Below are 11,452 nucleotides of genomic sequence, written 5' to 3' on the forward strand. Positions count from 1 at the left end.
CACCGCCTGGAACGCTCGTGCTATCCTTGGAAGAAAGGGCTGTTAACTGTGTGCAGACAAAGAGCAAAGCCCAGAGAAGCTGAGACAGCCATCCTAGGTCACACAGCTGCTATCGAGCAAGGATTTGAGCCTAGGACCCTTTGCTTCATACCCAGGCCCAGTGCAGGAGACAGCACCCTGCAGAGGTGGGGAGCAAACGCTAGGCCCCAGACACTGGGGACTGGGGAGAGGCCAAGAGGGGCCAGGCTGGTGAGACCCACACCATCGGGGCTGATCTTGCAGGGGGCCAAGAAGGGCCCTTGCCTGTGGGTCCCAGACTTGAGACCAGCTCTAGGACTCTGACCACCACCCTCTGACCTGTCATCTGCTTCATATTTATATTTAGAATGACTCGCCTTATTTTTTTTTTTTACCTAAATTAGTTTATTTCAGAAGGAAATTCTCTAACACCGATGTCAATGGGAAACAAGTATCACCTGCCACTAATAGAAGATAGCCCTGAAAATGAGCACAGGGAAGAGAAACCACGTAGTAAGTCCTGCTGCCTGCCCATGGCCCTGAGCCTGAGGCTGCTCACGCTCTGACGTGAAGGGGGATCGGAAGGGCCGGCCAGCCATGGAGACGCGCCGAGAGTCAAGCCGAACTGAGAAGGACAGAAAAGCCGTCGAAAGGGAAGGGCTTCCTCCCTGAGACCCCTGCCCACCCCGCAGCAGCCGGGGTCCCACGTTTACCCATCTGCGCTGGCCCCGTTCTTTAGAGATGGGAGGCCGGGCCCCAAGAACAGGAGCCACGGTTCCCTGAGAGTTTGAGGCATGTCAACACTCACACCAGCCTCGAACCTGCCACCAGGCTGTGTCTCCTCCCATCGCCTGCTCAGGAGGCAGAGGATCTCCAAGCTCTGCCCTGTGCCACGTTCATCTCCAAAATGTCGTGATCTCCTTGAAGCCAGAGTTGCCTAGACCGTCACCATCCATCCAGCACCTCCAACCACGAGGCTGCTGGCGTTTCTGCCCAGGGGCAACCCTGAGAGGTTCTAGGCATCAGCTCAACGGCTCGACTCCCATGAAGGCGGCGTGAAGGTGCTGGCTTGACCAAACACACAGTGGGTTTGCTGGCCAGGTCTGTGGGCTGGGACTGGCTGCCTCAAGACCAGCTACCAACGGCAGGTCTCCAGGTGGGTGGCTTGCCCACATTCCAGAACCACAGGCTGGGGCATGCCTGCCAGGCAGCGGGCTTATATTTATCACCAGGCAGAAGCAGAAAGAAGCCCTTTTTTTCTTCCAGTCACATCCTGGTGACAGCGCACCCCCAAGGAGTGGCATGTCACCTTCTCTTTGGTGGACAATTCCGCCTTCGTGCTATAGAACAGCGGTGTGGAGTGCCCCCCCCCCCCCGCAGGTTGCAGGCGGGGAAGCCTGGGCTCAAACCTCAGCTCTGCTGCTGACCGCCTGAGTGACCACGGAGACGGGGCCGGACTCTGTGTGCTCCCAGGTCTTCATCTGTGATATGGGGGCTAATAAAACACACAACTCTCCAAGGATTAAAGAAGAAATAACACGTTCAGCATTTCAAATAGTGTGAGCACCCCACAAATGTTAGCCCAGGGCATCCGGGGCTTTTGGTCTTTGTTTTTTCCACCCCCCACTTTTAAATAAGGCAACTATAAATGTTTTTGTACCTGAGGACCAAATGCTGGGTCAGAAGGCCTGTGCAGTTTTACAGCACTTATTTCTGGCACGGAGATTGACTTTTCAAATCAGAATGTGTTTACAGCAAAGCCAATGTGTCATTTTCTCCACATCCCTGTCAGCACTGGGTTTTATCATTTTATAGTTGTTTCCTAATTTGATCAAAATGGAGAGGGGTTTTGTCTGCATTTCTTTCTTTGCCTGTAAGTCCGTGCATTCTTCCATGTGACAGCTGTCTATTGTTTCCTCAGGGATAAGTGGTTTGGTGGCCTCCTTTGAATGTTTCTCAAGTGACATCTGTGACAGTACCTTGTCAGGTGCACATTTGTAAGCATCTTCTGAGCAGGAAAGAGAGACAGGAGAGATTGTAGCTTGGGGTGGCAGTGAAAACCTCTACCCACCCCCCACCCCATCCCCTGCCTTCCCTTCACCTGAGTGTCTTCAGAGCCTCCCCGACTGAGGAAATCCTTTCCTGGGACTGGGGTTGCAGGCACCGAGGCTGGGGGAGGAAGAAACGGGGGACCAGAAGAATTTATTGCATTCTTAGAGCAACAAGCCAGCCATTGAGACAGAAGGGTAACAGACACCATTCCTGTACCTTTGACCGCTACCCTACTGCACCCCCCTCCCGGCTCTCCCAGGAATCCCTGGGTCCTGAGAAACTGTCCTTCCAAACTATAGGGTCAGAATAAACCCCTCCACCAAGTCGTGACAAGGTGATGACTCTCTTTATTCTTTGATCACTTAGGCTTCTGGTGCTATATTATCAAGATACCCAGAACTCCTTCTTGGGTCCTTCGTCACCTGGAATCAACCAAGGATGCCAAAATCATCCTCAACAGGAGGGGGTGCAGCTGGTTCCCCACCAAACTTCACTGCTGTAACGGCATCATGCCACCACATGGGGGGGCGCTGTTGGAGATCGCCCTGGAACAGTCCTGCAGACACGTGCCCACTTGGCAATGATGCCTGAGCTGGTTAAAGACCCCCTGCCTGGTTCCTGGGGGTCACCCACACTTGCGACTTGAGGTTACAACTCTCGGGGGTCACTCCTAAACACTTAGCAGAATGAGAAGTCACATCCCCATCCCATGCACATCCTAAGTCCCAATACCAAGCACCACACTGACCATGTCCAGAAGCCCCCTTGGGGGACAGCATGGAAGCATGGACAGAGAGGGAACTGGGGCCCCCAAAGGGTAATTTTTCCAAAGTCACTTGGCCAGTTAGTCTCAATTCAAGCTGAAACCCAGTGTCTGGACACCCCCTCCCAGCCCCGCCGCCCCGTCCAGTGCTCTGAATACATTTGCATTTAGAGGCTGCCAGTGAAAGTCCTCTTCTGGGCCCACGAAGCCAGGCAGGATGTGACCCCCACCTGCATCATCCCACCTCTTCACCCAAATTCAAAATCCTTTTCCATCTGCCTGTGCACCTGCCCCCGTCTCCCCACAGATCTCCCCCCAGGCTCTCCAGGGAGGCCTCTGCGGCTTGTCACCTGCCACCAGGGGCCTCTCCCCACCTCTCCTTGTGGGCCGTTCCCTATGACGTTCCTTCTGCACAGTGTGCTTGTTGCCCACAGATGTTGCCTTGTCCTGTCTACTCTGCCTTGAGAGCACACCCCAAACCCCCCTCCTCTCTCCTCCTCCTCCACTGTCACCTTAGTCACCACCTCCTTGGCCAGCCTCCTGCCGCTGACACTTGGGGACATTCTGGGCACCTCAGGGTGGTGAGCAGCGTCCCTGACTTCCACCCTCTCGATGCCAGGAGCACCCCCACCCCAGTTGTGACACCGAAAACATTTTCAGACCGCCCGGTGTCCCCTGGGGAGCAGAACCGCCCCTATTGGAGGACCCCTGCTCTAGACTCTGGCAAAACAAAGCTAGTGTCCTCTGTCTGGTGGCTTCCTCCGATCTTTGGGATCTTTGGAGCCCAGCCCCTGTCTTGGTGACCCACAGCGGGGGGACCTGCTGGACCTCAGCCACCTCTCTCTCCAACTTGCCCTGCCCACAACCCAGGCACCTGCCGTCCCCTCCGCCTTTGGTCACCTGCGAATCTCTTGTCCCATTCCAGGCCCTTCACACCCTGGGGGCCCCCAACCGTGCTGCTGGAGTGAGCCCCACCCATTCCCCCCTGTTCCATCCATCTCCCTAATTTATCAACCTCTTTGCCTTTCCTTAAGTCACTCTGTTTCTGTTTTTCGTTTATGGATGCGTTTACTTATGTCTCAGCTCCATGGGGCAGAACAGCTCCGGACACACAGAAGACACTCGGGAAACCCGAGTTCCGCGAGTGAACAAATGAGGTGGGTGGGCTTCTCTCGGCTTCTAGAAATGGATCCTGTCTGCCCCCATGACTGCGAAGGTAGGGGGAGAGCCTGCCAGGGAAGCCAGAGAGGGCCCCTTCTGTGGGCCTCGGGCCCTGAGCACCGCCCCCCAAACACACATAGCCCTGCCCCCAGGCTTTCTGGGGTTCTTGGGGAAGAGCGTGGAAACCTATTGGCCGGAAGCAGCCGCAGGCCCAGCCCTCCTCAGCTGGGGCCTGGCTAAGCCGGTGAGGCCTAGCAGCTAATTATAGAAGGCAGGTCTCAGAGGAAGAGGCTGCTCTAACACCCTGGGGGTTGCTCACTGAGACAGTCCCCACTGGAGAGGAAATGTGTGAAATGAATTCAGCCGCCGGGCCCGGGGGCCTCCGGCTCCTGGCTGATGGTGGCCCAGAAGCTGGCTGTGCTTCCCCAGGCCTGTCCATGTGAGCGAGCCTTACCCTCTCTGCACCTTGGTTTAAGAGAAAGGGACCTGGACCAGATTTGATCTTCAAAGGGGCTGTCCCATGGTGGTTCAGGCAGGGGCACCAGAGTCAGGAGCTCTCTGAACCTCAGTTTCCCCATCTGCAGAATGGGCTGATGGAAACTGCACCTTTCAGAGAGCCTTGGGGAGGATTCAAGGGTGACGTTCGTGCCACCAGATGGCCTAGAACAGGGTCTGGCGCAGGACGAGGGCTCAGTCAGTGCTCCATGTTGTCAGATTGACAAGGCCCAGTCAAAATGAGAATGTGGGGCCCCTTGCTCAAAAGAAACTAAGACTTTCAAGATGGAGACAGCAGAGTGTTAAACCCGGTGCAGGGCCCTTCTGAGCCTCGCGTGACTACCAAGGCTGCACACCCGTGACGTGGGGGGGATGCCCCCCCAGGGTGGGAGGGGGTAGGCGATGCGGGTGGGGGCTGTTCCTTACAAGGATGGATTCCTCTCTACGACCTCAACCTGCTGTCAAGAGGAAAACTCAACATCAGAGCCCCGCACACAGCACAAGGCGGCTCGCATACAAGTTAGAACGACACGCACAAAACAATGCTGTAAGTGGACAGTCACCATCAATGTTTGGGTAAAGACCAGGGCAGGAGGCTGAGGCTCCCACCTTCTCTTCCCCAGAGGCTGGCTCTGGGCAGGTGAGGGGGTGGGGTGGGAGTTATAGCAGAATTTATGTTTAATTCGAGGTGGCGGTGGTGGAGATTTCATTCTTTTCTGAAGCATTCCGTACCTTTTCAATTTTGAAAGATTTCACCACTTTTAAAAGCTTGTAAGCCACCGGATTAGAAAGTATCTATTCTTTTACTACCACCCTGTGAGTCAGGTGCCTCAGAAATGCACAAGCCTTAATTGAGCACCTACTACATGCCTGGCCCAGGGCTGTGTTCCAGGGAAACAGAACCAAGCATTTTCCCTTCAGGAGCCCAGAGGCCAGCAAGGGGGACAGAAAGCAGATCTGTATGTCCTGTGCCGGGAACGACATGACACGGCCCCAACCGTAGCATGGGGCTCCCATTTGGCTACTTTCATAGGAAAGTGAGATCAGGTGGTTTTTTTTCTCCTGCAGAAGGACCCCCCCTGGAGCTTTGCAGGAGCCTGTTGGTAGGTACCCAGGACTGGGGGATGAAGGGCATGGGCGGCAGCAGATACATTCAGACACAATCACGGGTAGGTGGAAGGGAGCCCCCAGGGCTGCCCCAACCACGGCTGAACCCCTTAGATGAATGAGAGCTGTCACCCTGAATTTTCAGCAGTCTTTCTGGCGATAATGGGGAAACCAACCCCAGGCTGGGCCACCCGCCCCTCCCCCGAGGCCAGGCTTTAATTTTGCAGAGGCCTGGGCTGGTGGTCCCTGCTGGGCCAGCGGGACAAGGCAGCTCCCTGTCCCCTGCAGCTCTCTGTCATTTCTGTCTTCTTTGTCTTAGCTTTGTATTTTAGACTTGTAGAAAATGTGCATATCCCCGTCCCCCAGCTTCTCCTAATAGCAATGCCCTACATAATAGCACAATCGTCAGAACCCAGACATTCACATCGATGCAGTACCATTGACTATAGACTTTATTTGGAGTTCACCAATTTCCCCCCTCACGTCCCCTTTCTGTTCAGGGATACCCAAGCCTTTGGTCATCTTGGCCTGGGGAGGCTTTCCACTCCTTTCTGTTCTTTCATGGCCTTGCTGTGTTTGAAGAGGGTCATTCCTGTATTTTGTAGGTTGTACTTCAATTTGGATTTATCTGAGGTTCTCTTGTGTTTTAAAATGAGAGATAATTCACATTCCATAAAATGCACCCTTTTACACACACACAATTCTGTGGCTGGGAGTATGCACACAGTTGTGCACCTGTGCACCAAGTCCCAGAACATCTCTATCACCCCAGAAGGACAGCCCCTGTTCCCCTCCCCGTCCCCCACCATGGCACTTTCTCTGGTTTCCTCTCTCTCTGCGACTCTGTTCCTGCTTTTCTTTCAGTTTCTGTTCATGTCTCTGCTTGTGAGTCATGCTGTCGCCCTCACACATGTTCTGCTTTTCTCTGTGTCTGCATCTGTCTCCCCCTTTTATTAGGAAGGGGACACAGGCCAATCCAAGAAAACAAATAAAAAGCAACCAGAGGGCATGCTCAGGGCTCCGGAGACAGACTGGGTAGGGATAGAGAATATCCAAGGGTTCCAGCTAGATGGGGCAGCCACGGGGACCCCTCTGAGGAGGTGACAATGAAGCCAATCCTACAGGAGGAAAAGCAGCCACTGCTGGGACACATCCAGGCAGGAGGACAGCATGAGCAAAGGCCCTGGGGTGGGGAAGAACCCCAGGGGACAAGCCAGGAAGAGACAGGGGAGCTGAGGCAGGAGCCCCAGCCAGCCTACGGCAATTAAGTCACTCACAAACCTCAGAGAACCTTCCAGCACCCCCACGGAGGGCCAGACCACGTGCTCAGCCCTGGGGAACCTGAGGTGGACATGATCCACCTCTGCCTTGGAAAGAACCTGCAGGGGGAAAGCACACCAGGGCTCAAAACAAAGTTTGTGGATTGATTTTCTCGATGGTTTACTTCAGAAACACTTATTGAGGGGCGCCTGGGTGGCTCAGTCAGTTAAGCGGCTGCCTTCGGCTCAGGTCATGATCCCAGGGTCCTGGGATAGAGCCCCACATCGGGCTCCCTGCTCAGCGGGAAGCCTGCTTCTCCCTCTGCCTCTGCCTCTCCCCCTGCTTGTGCTCTCTTTCTCTCTTTCTCTGTCAAATAAATAAATAAAATCTTAAAAAAAAAAAAAAAGAAAGAAAGAAAGAAAGACGTATTGAGCGTTTGCTGCATGCTAGAACCGTAAGTGGGCATGGGCAGTGCCCCGACCTCACGGGCTCACAGTCTAGAAGGAGAGGCAGCTCGCCCCCTCCCTGACCATGCAGGAGAGAAAGGCCCGTGCTAAGACGGTCATTGACTCACCCAGCACTCAGCTACTGGTGCTCACTGCGCAGTGGACAGACACAGAGGAGCCTCGAGGGGTGGCCCACATCCACAGTGCAGTTTCTAGAGCAGAATGCCATGGGTTCCAGTCCCTACTCTGTGGGCTATTAGCTGAGCAGCCTTGGGCATATCAGTCCCGCTCTTGGAGCCTCAGATCCCTCCTCTGTAAAGAGGCCTGGCATGAGAGCTAAAAGATGTCAAGTCCTGAGCCCCCCTGACATTCGGGAGCCCTCCTTGGCCGGCTGCTGAGGAGGGCTGTCTGGTCCGGAGGATCCCGAGCAGGCTGGAGAGCCCGCGACTCCCCGGAGGGTGTGGTGAGGCAGCTGGGGGAGGGGGCAGCGGGGGCAGCAGCTGGATCCTGGCTCGTGTCCTTAAGTCACCGAGGGCAGCACCAGGCCGGCTGGCTGGAGCCCAACAGCCTGAGTCTCATTTGTGATGCAAATGGCTGGCAGTGGCTTGGGGCCAGGGCACATGTCCCCAGCCAGGGCCCCAGCTTTTATTCTGAGCGGAGCCTGGGGAGGGCGGGAGGGAGGGAGGGAAAGGGAGCCTCCCCAGGCAGCCTCGAGGGAGCTTTCCAGGTGGGTTAGGGGTGAGCGGGGACCTCAAGGCAGGGAGGCACATTCCTGGAGGCTGACAGGGAAGGCTGCCGCTGGGGACACCCTCCGCTTGGTCAATGGAAGGAGTGGGAAAGTGGTGGCTGGCACAGGGCTCTGTCCCGCTGGGACCCAAAGGTCATCTGTCCGGGCAATCTCCCTGGGATCCCGCAGAAACCAGGGCGCCGGTTGTGTCACACCGTGTCATTTCCTGGCCGGTGCGCGGTGGCTCTGCAGCCCCTTTGGATGCCCAGCAAAGCTGTGTCCACGCCAACCTTCTCCCCGTCTTTCTCTGGCTCTCAGTCACCACCAGCCTTCCCACAAGCTGTTCCTTCTGCCTGGAATGCTTTCCCTTCCTTGACGCCAGTCTGGCTTTTGGTGTCTTGCCCTAACGCCGGACATGTAACGGTTATGTATATTCTTTTTCTTAAAGACAGTCCCACAAAACCTGCATCTGTCCCCAGTGGTGGGACAATGTCCCCTGACACTCTCTTCCCCAGCCCCCGATTAGCTGAGGTCACATCCTCCGTTAGGTAATTCATTCATTCAACAAACATTTACTGAGCGGCTATTCTGTACTGGGCAATTTTCTAGGCACTGGAGACAGACCAGTCAACAAGACAGACAAAAATACCTGCCCTGTGAACCTACACTCCCCCAGGGGTACAGGCAGTCGACAGACAAGTAAAGAATGTTCCAGCAATAATAACTGGAAAATGTAGGTTTGAGGTGTGACGAGGGCTATGGAGAAAAATGAGCGGGGGAGGGAGAGGGAACGTGGGGCTGTAATTTTTAATGGAGCAAGGTAAAGAGGTGAGCCTTGTGGATACCTGGGGATGAGCAGTCCAGGCAAAGGGAATAGCACGTGCAAAGGCCCTGAGGCAGAGGCTCAGCTGGGAGTGCTCAGCACTTTGTGGTGTTTATCAGCCAGAAATTAAACAATTATTCCCGTGATGATTTACACAGTTTCTGTCTTACCCACTAGGACCTTGTATTTGGTACTTGTTCGCTAAATACACGGAGAAAGGATTTATGCATGTGTTTATTTCAAGGGAGGGGTTGGGGCTGGTGAAGTTGTCATGGAGCCTCAGCCCTGCCCTGAGGCCCTTGGGCAGCTCACAGGCTGGAGCTCTGCAGGCACCTGCGGACCAAAACCTGGGCATGGCACGGGTGTCTGGGGACAGCGGCACCAGGCAGCTTTTCTCAGGAGCCTGGGGGCGGCAGGCATGAGCAGCTGAGAGCAAAGCAGGAAAAAGAAGAACAGGGAAGACTCCAAGCTTGGTTTGAGGCATACGTGAACCCCCTTCAGATACCCCAGAAGGACGCGGGAAACCATTTTGGGGGCTGAGGGGGCCAGGTTCCTGCTGGGTCACTGAACTGGGAAAATGAATTTTAAAAGTGTGGCCCCTAGGCTCCAAATGTGCCCTTCCATGTGGCCGCCGGGCAGGGCTGAGCCGGGACAGAGAAAGAGCGCGCAGGTGAGGTCCCAGCAGGTGCTCACCGACCGGACCACGGCGGACGCGGGCACAGGCGGCTTGTCCCAGGTGATGCATCCCCCCCTTCCACCTGCATCCCAGGGCGCCGGGCGACAGAGATGCCCCACCCTGGACACCCCACAGCTGGCAAGGAGGCAAGAGCAAACCCTGGGGGTGCTGGGTGGGAGCCCTTCAGGACGTATCTCAGGGAAGGGCGCCTCGCAGGGCGCAGATGCGTACTTGACCTTGGCGAGAATAGATAGACCGACGTGCAAAATGCAAGTGTGTCCAAACTGGAGGCGCCAGATGCTTCCAGGGGGGTACTGGGTGTGGGACAGCTTGGGACAGACTCGCCTCTGTGACATCTAGTCGATACATTGCTAGACAGAAGCTGTGCAACTATCCTGATGAAAATGCCACCACTGTTCATAGCAGGGAGGTGACGCCCTGCAGCTGGAGGCCGGAGAAACCACTGGCCTCGGGTGCAAAGGAGGCTGGGCTGATGGGGCTCGCCGCTCCGTGGGACCTATCTGTCCCCTCCCTTCCCACTAAGCCAACCATCCCCACAACTCGTCCCCCCCCCCAAAGAACAGGAGTGCTTCCCCTCCTCTTCGGGGAGGAAGGGTGGGCGGAGACAGCCAGGAGTGGCAGGTGGAGACCTCAGGGAGGTGTCAAATGCTATTCTGGGAGGCCAGACGGAAGCAAGAGCGGAAGTCATGCTGGCCATGGTCTCTGGCTCCATCACTGCAAATGCACAGGTCCTGGGGGAACGGTGCCGGGGCGGCGGGGGGAGAACAAGCATGCCAGGGAGCACTCCTAGTCAGGCCCCATGCTCCCAACCCACAGGAAGCTGTGCTAAAGCCACGCCAGCTGCCCGTTTTTGTTTTGGTGGGGGGCTGGGGGGAGTGGCTTAATGCATTCATCCCCACCCAGTTCCCTGTCCACTGTGCCAACCTCAACCTCCGCTCCCAGACTACGCTCTTGCTTTGCAGGCCTCCCTGCCCTCCAGCCTGGCTGGGCACATCCAACCTCAGGGCCTTTGCACGTGCTGTGACCGCCTCTGGAACGCTCTTCCCACTGTTTCCTCTGTATATGACTTCTGTCCAGTGAGCCTTCTGCTGGACCCACCTCTGACCTGGACCCTCCTGATTCTTCTCCAGCCACTCACCTGTTTGTTTCCTTCACAAATTTGGAACTCGGTGATTTCTTTGCTTGTGTTCCTGATCAGGCGAGCTCCTGTCAGGGCAGTAGCCACACCCATGTTTTTACTGCTGCACCCCCAGTGCCTGGCACAGAAGAGACGTTCGGGCATTTGTAGAAGGGGCAGAAGGATCTGGAACCACCTGGGACCCGGGGCGGGTTCCCCAGAGGAAAACAAGGGCACAGTTTACAGGAAGTTGGCAAATGCCCACAGCAGACCCCCACACGAGGGGGCAGGTGGGAGGTCCGACCTCCCAGAGAATTTGCTGTTTTCCTTTCTGGTGGGGAAGCTGCATCAGGGTGGCCTAGGAGGAAGAGCCCCAGGCCAGCCCGGTGAATGTGATTTAGAACCTCCAGCAAAACTTTCTGCAGCTGAGCCCCAGGCTACTATCTCCTGCCCCAGGGCCGTGTTTCCAAACTCATGCAAAAAAAAACAGGGAAGCCTTTCCTTACTCAGAAGCATGCTTTACTGGGACACAGAGTAAATAAACTGATATTTATACCACGGCCCCACCGGCTGGCCACTTGGCTCTGAGGCAAATATGGTCAAAACTGAGTGCAGATGCCCTCGGAGAAGAGCGAGGCTGTCCCAAGAGGAACCTGGTGGGAGGCATCCACATCCCACACTCCCATGGATGCCTCTGATCACCCAGGAGAGTCGGGGGGGGTCACTTCTGCTTGGCCCCCCGCCCCCAGATGAGGCAGCTCCGCTCCTTTCCCCGGGGCCTGGACT

General features: G+C 55.9%; 1 long non-coding RNA gene across 1 annotated transcript; it reads right to left on the reverse strand.

The window, feature by feature from the left end:
• Positions 1–460: 460 nt before the first annotated feature.
• Positions 461–10,899, reverse strand: LOC112809877 (uncharacterized). Its single transcript, XR_003204675.2, has 3 exons — positions 10,688–10,899; positions 2,120–2,187; positions 461–2,026 (listed from the first exon to the last, which is right to left on the reverse strand). It is a non-coding gene; the product is annotated as an uncharacterized lncRNA (long non-coding RNA).
• Between the last annotated feature and the right edge of the window lie 553 nt (positions 10,900–11,452).

The sequence above is a fragment of the Callorhinus ursinus genome, unplaced genomic scaffold (assembly GCF_003265705.2).
Source record: "Callorhinus ursinus isolate GAN/ISIS: 27379988/994484 unplaced genomic scaffold, GSC_fseal_2.0 scaffold53, whole genome shotgun sequence".
NCBI lineage: Eukaryota > Metazoa > Chordata > Mammalia > Carnivora > Otariidae > Callorhinus > Callorhinus ursinus.